Raw genomic sequence first — 6,821 nt, forward strand, 5'->3', positions numbered from 1 at the left:
AATCTCAATTAGAAGAATGAGCCTCTTTTGACTTTCTTTAGTATTTTACATTTGGAGAATCTTGTGATCCAACCATATTTTTTGTTTGTTTGTTTTTTTGAGACAGAGTTTTGCTCTGTTGCCCAGGCTGGAGTGCAGTGGCACAATCTCAGCTCACTTCAACCTCCGCCTCCCAGGTTCAAGCGATTCTCCTGCCTCAGCCTCCTGAGTAGCTGGGACTACAGGAGTGTGCCACCACGCCTAGCTAATTTTTTATATTTTTAGTAGAGACAGGGTTTCGCCATGTTGGCCAGGCTGGTCTTGAACTCCCGACTTCAGGTGATCCGTCCACCTCAGCCTCCCAAAGTGCTGGGATTACAGGCATGAGCTACATCACAGGGCCTGACATACTTTTAAAACAAATTAAATATATGACTAAGGTGTCTTCTTTCCTGCTAATGGCTACTCAAGGTTTTGAGTTTGCAGAGTCCAGGCTCATACACTTTTACAAAGGTCGGTAATGGCATTGTTCTATATGGACTGTGGAAATGACACGACTGTCCCCCAACATACTGTATCTAGGTCCCCTAAAAAGCAGGTGTTTGTGAGACGGCTAGACAAAGGTATAGACTATTTGAGTGGCACAATTTTTCTTCGTGTGCTAAATAACCGACACAGAAATCAAACCCCTGGCTTCTGCCAATTCAGACAACGTAAACCAATTGAACAACCTAAAAATAATTTTGGTTGATTACGTATTTATATGTAATTTGATGACTATTGTCTCAAATGTACTTCACTAGGATGGTACCATGGCTGTGCAAAAGTTTGGCCATCTGTGAACTTCCCTTTATTTTTTTTTCTTTTTAATTTTTAATGGCCAAAACGAAGCATCTAAAACCGCAGCTTCTGGAAGAACCACTTGTTCTTGCCTGTCTTGTATCTCTCTTCAAACTCGACCTTGGCCTCTTGTTGGGTCTTGTGTTTAAGAGCAGGGCCTCTGAAGACACCTTTATTGATGACAGTTTTGTCCAAGGGGATATCCACAGAGTACCTTGTGGGCTTTAGGTGACTGTGGTTATAAACTTTCACAAAAGACTTGATCTTTGACCTCTTGGCGATCTTCTTCTTGCCCATGGCAGCTGTCAGCTTACGGGGATAGCAGTCGATTCCAGCCACCAAAGCATGGCTATAGGGGCGATCTGAGGTACCATCATCAATGTTCTTCACCATGATGGCTTTGCATCCGGAATAGCATCCAGCCAGGACAAGCACCACCTTCCCAGGTTTCATGAACTTGCCCATTTCAGCAGCAACCACTCAGGCCTACAGCAAAAAGGAACTTTCCTTTTTCTTTTTAAGAGACAGGGTCTCGCTCTGTCACCCAGCCTGGAGGGCAGTGGTGCAACCACAGTTCACTTTAGTCTCAAACTCCTGGGCTCAAGGGATCCTCACACCTCAGCCTCCTGAGTAGCTGGGACTACAGGCATGCACCACCATATCCAGCTAATTTTTAAATTTTTTTTGTAGAGATGGAGTCTTGCTATGTGCCCAAATTGGTCTCAAACTCCTGGTCGCAAGTGATCCTCCTGCTTTAGCCTCCCAAAGTACTGGGATTACAGGTGTGAGCCACCATACCTAGACAGTTGTGAACTTTCACGGAGATGGAAAATACTGTCTTCCAAAAGTAAAAGTGTTTCAACTTTGCCTGTCCTCAACAGATGACAATAGCAGTTGGCCGTGATGGTCTTAGACTTGGCCAGCTAGTTTTCCATTGCCAGCAGATTTGTTGTATTTAATCTTAGGTGTTTTGCAACATTATTAACCTCAGTGTCTGATGATTGCAAAAACAATTCAGAATGCTCAATGTGCTATTGCGCATAATCCTATGTTCAGGATTATGATGAAAATAAAACAGATTAACAGATTGAATGTGGTAAGAAAAATCATGTGTTGCAAGTGGGTAAGAGATGGATCCTTAGTCAACAGGGTGATTCAGAAAGACAAAAAGGTTCAAAATGTGAAAAATGCTGGTGGGGTCTATGCAATGAACAGCAATTAGCAGAAAATAAGGGAAAGTAATCAAAGAAATGGAAACAATGTTGAGCATGTGATTAGAGAACTAGCATCAACTTTGACTGCCTGTGATCCAAATATTAATTCAGATGGAAGCTAAAATTGTGTTCAAGTACTTAAAAGCTAGGCGTGCTGACAGTGCTAAGGAGTTTTTTGTTTTGTTTTGTTTTGCTTTGTTTTATTTAGACAAGATCTCACCCAGGCTGGAGTGCAGTGGTGCCATCAGCTTCCTTAGCAGCTGGGACCATATGTGCAGGCCACCACACCTGGCTACTTTTAAAAAATTTTTTGTAGCAACGAGTTCTCACTATGTTGCCTAGGATGGTCTTGAACTCCTGGGCTCAAATAATTCTCCCACCTTGGCCTCCCAAAGTGCTGGAATTACAGGCATGAGTCACCGCCCCTGGGCTGCTAAGGTGTTCTTTTTATTTATTTATTTTTTTTACTTGAGACAGAGTCTCGTTCTGTCATCCAGGCTGGAGTGCAGTGGTGTGATCTTGGCTCACTGCAATCTCTGCCTCCCAGGTTAAGGCGATTCTCTGTCTCCCTAGTAGCTGGGACTGTAGGTGTGTGCCACCACGCCTGGTTAACTTTTTTATTTTTTAGTAGAGACAGGGTTTCACCATGTTGGCCAGGCTGGTCTCAAACTCTTGGCCTCAAGTGGCCTCCTTTGTTTCCCAAAGTGCTGGGATCACAGCCTAGCCTGCTAAGGAGTACTTTAGGACACTTGCTCACCAAGGGCTGCCCTGACTGATTTTCAGTATGTATGAAAGCATCTATTACGAATAAAGTGGTCCATGGAATGAATATCAGTAAGAAGAGGGCTCTGCCTAGTTTTAAATCTTGGAAGGACCAAGGTGTTTTTCTAAGCTTAAATCACTCTTAGCCAGTTTGTCTTAACAACAGTCTTTCAGGACTCACTGGTTTGTAAGGTGTATACACATTTCTGTGTCTATTTTTGAATCACTCTTTTTTCTTAACACTAGATATTTAGATTTTACTTTAGCTTTTAGCTAGTTCTTTAATGACAGCTTGGTATCCCATTTGCCTACTGTGTCATTTAATCCACCTTTTTGCCGGACTCATAAAAATTCTGATATTAATATTATTTGCCATAAATGGTTATGTTTATCTGAATATTTTATTAGGACAAATTAGTAGGGTGAAGTTACAGGTTATAGCATATGAATGAGTTTAATGTTTTAATATGGTTTCCAAATTTACCTCTGGAAAGGTTTTGCCAACTAATATCTCCATCAGAAAAATACCACTGTTCCTATTTCCATGTACTTTTGTCTATATTAGATATTATTTTTCATTTATCTCTCTTCATTTTGAGGAGAAAAACATTTTTAAATGTTTACATGATAGTTATTGAGATCTCTTTCTATGATTTTTCATTTATATCCTTTGCCAATATTTATATTTGAGTATTTGCCTTTTAATTATTGATTTGTTAGACATGATTACTAGTAGACCTAAATCTAGAGCAGCTTCACAATCTGCTTCTCATACATTAAGGAGAGTCATCCTCTCCCTAATTTTTTGGTAGCCTTTTAACTTTATAGCATTCTGAAGTGGCAGGTCCCTGCGGGGGGAGGGGGGGAGTTTTACTTATAGTAGTCATCATTAGTTTTTTTTGTTTGTTTGTTTGTTTGTGACAGGATCTTGCTCTGTCACCCAGGCTGGAGTACAGTGGCATGATCATGGCTCACTGCAGTCTTGACTTCCTAGGCTCAAGCGATCTTCCCTCCCCAGCCTCCCAAGTAGCTGGGACTACAAGCACGTGCCATCATGTCCTGCTAATTTTTAAAATTTTTTAGAGATGGGTCTCATTCTGTTGCCCAGGCTGGTCTTGAACTCCTGGTCTTGAGTGATCATCCTGCCTCAGCCTCTCAAGGTGCTGGGATTATAGGTGTGAGCCACCAAGCCTGGCCTTACCTTGCTTTTTAAAAGTTAACAATATGTTATTAATAGGACACCTTCAACAGAAAGGCTTTCTTTTTCTTTTAAGAGATAGGGTCTCACTACGTTAGCCAGGCTGGTCTCAAACTCCTGGCTTTAAGTGATCCTCCCATCTCAGCCTCCCAAAGTGCTGGAATTACAGGGATGAGCCACCATGTCCAACCCGGGAAGAAATTTAATGTAAACATGGGATGGGATGACTCTGGCATCAAACAAAACAACTTCAAAATTCCTTTCTCACCATAAAAAAATGAGGGCTGGGTGTGGTAGCTCATACATGTAATCCTAGTAATTTAGGAGACTGAGGTGGGAAGACAGCTTAAGGCCAGGAGTTTGAGATCAGTCTGGGCAACATAGCAAGACCCTGTCTCTACCAAAAATTTAAAAATCAGCTAGGTGTGCCATGTACCTGTAGCCCTAGCTACCTGGGAGGCTGAGGTGGAAGGGTCACTTGAGCCCAGGAGTTTGAGTCTGCAATGAGATATGAGCTATGTTCACATCAGTACACTCCAGCCTGGGTGACAGAGTGAGACCCTGTCTGAAAAAAAAAAAAGAAAAAGATCAGCATATGAGGTAACACATAATACATAAATTAGCTTGATTTAGCCATTCCACAATGTATGCATATATTAAAACATCATACTGTACACCATAAATATATATTATTTTTGTTAGTCAATTATTAATATAAATAAATGAAATAAAAAGAAATTTTAAAAATAAATAAATGGAGCACCCTGCCACTCTCCCCAGCACCCCTTAAAAATTCCTATCTTGGTTCTGCCACCATAATCACAGAATCTCAGATTTGGAGAGTGTGGTAGAAGATTTGCTAGTCATGTGACAAAACCCAGTTCTTCTTTTTGCTAGGAAAACAGCTCAACCAAATTTTAAGCCTCCCTTGCAGCTAGATGTGGCCATGTGACTGAAATCTAGTGGATAGAATGTGAGCAGAGTTTATGTGCACTACTTCTCTGTTTTAAGGTCCAGCCCATAAAAACCTCCCCACACAATCCTCCATATTCTCTCCCCATCTGTTAGCAGGATGTCAATGCCTGTCAGTGCCACATGTGGCAGATGTGAAGGTGGGAGAATCACAAGATAGAAGTGGCCTAGTTCCTTGAATTAACACTTGGAAGAGAACCACCACTATCAGCCACTATTACCACATCCATGGTGAATGTCAGATGAGTGTGAAATAAATTTCCTTTCAGGCTTGAGCCATGAGACATTTTTTAGGTTTGATTATTACAGCAGCTAGTGTTCCCTTAATTAACACAGGCAGCAACCTCAGAGTCCCTGTAGTCCAGACTTCTTCCTGTCCAATGCCTGCTTCTCTTCCTTGGCATTCTACATGACTGGTCATCCTGTCTCTGCAAATAAGTGATCTCATGACCTCCAATTGACTTACGATCTCTTTGCAGGAAGTGGCTGTGTTAGTCACCATCGTGTCTTTAGTGTCTAGCAAGACTGGCATAATGCAACAGCTCAATAAATGTTTTGGGGTGAATGAAGACATGAACACCTCCTGAGGCAAAGAATTAATTCACTACCATGTCAGTCAGTTTAATATACTTCAATCAGCTTAAATTATTAGAACATTACTTATATGGCGCTAATATCCGTCATCCTTTACTAGTACCAATTTAGGACTGCCCTTTGCAGGCACACAAGATAAGTCTGAGCCTTCTTCAAGATAGATCTTTAGTTTTTTTGCTACAGGGTTTCACTCTGTTGCCCAGGCTGGAGTGCAGTGGCATGATCTCAGCTCACTGCAACCTCCGCCTCCTAGGTTCAAGTGATTCTCATGCCTCAGCCTCCCAAATAGCTGGAATTATAGGCACCCGCCACCAAGCCCAGATAATTTGTGTACTTTTAGTAGAGACAGGGTTTTGCCATGTTGACCAGGCTGGTGTCGAACTCCTGACCTCAGGTGATCCACCTGCCTCAGCCTCCCAAAGTGCTGAAATTACAAGTATGAGCCACCATACCCAGCCACCCTTTAGTTATTTTTGATGATACTCCCTCCCATCCCTTCCATGACAAATCCCCTGGTCTCCAGGCTAAATAGTCAACATTCGTCAATTATTTTTTTCTTGCTTGTAGTTACCAGAACTCTTATCTCCATCTTTACCTGCTTCTGGGCACACCCAGGTCTATCACTGCTTCCTACTCAATGGGTACTCAGGACAGAACATCATATCATAAACGTGGCATACACTGACCAGCCCTTGATGAACCATTTGCCCCACTTAGTCAGGACTGCATACTTCGATTTATACAGTCTAATATTTTCATTGTCTCTGAGGTGACCATGTCACCTGTTGACTAATTTAGAGCTTGTGATCAAACTTCCTATCTCTTCTATCTCCTTTCCTCTGGCTCTAACATTCATACTAATATCTACTTTGTGACCTTAGACAAGTCATTCCACATTTCTGGGAATCATTTCCCATGTGAAAAATGAGGTGGTTGGACCAGGTGATTTTTCGGATTTTTTTTTCTGCTTTCTAACATGCTTTAGGTCTAAAGCAGGAAGTTCTGGGAGACTTCACTTTGTACTTTGATGTAAAATATCTCACTCAGAGGAGTATGGGAATGCAAATCAACCCGGAAATGCTAAACTCATCAAACAACATGAAACCGTATAGGTAATTTTTCTCAGCTGTACTACACTTGTATCCACAGATATCTGGATACTGTGACTAGGCCAATGGATTATACCAAACTGTAGTCATTAAGAAAAGAGAAAATCAGGCATAGGCAAAAAATAAGCAAACAAACAAAAAATCAGTGAGAGC

General features: G+C 41.5%; 1 pseudogene; it reads right to left on the reverse strand.

The window, feature by feature from the left end:
* Window positions 1-873: 873 nt before the first annotated feature.
* On the reverse strand, window positions 874-1,284 carry LOC105550806 (annotated as a pseudogene).
* Window positions 1,285-6,821: the final 5,537 nt, after the last annotated feature.

Source organism: Mandrillus leucophaeus, unplaced genomic scaffold, assembly GCF_000951045.1.
Source record: "Mandrillus leucophaeus isolate KB7577 unplaced genomic scaffold, Mleu.le_1.0 Scaffold5, whole genome shotgun sequence".
NCBI classification, from domain to species: domain Eukaryota; kingdom Metazoa; phylum Chordata; class Mammalia; order Primates; family Cercopithecidae; genus Mandrillus; species Mandrillus leucophaeus.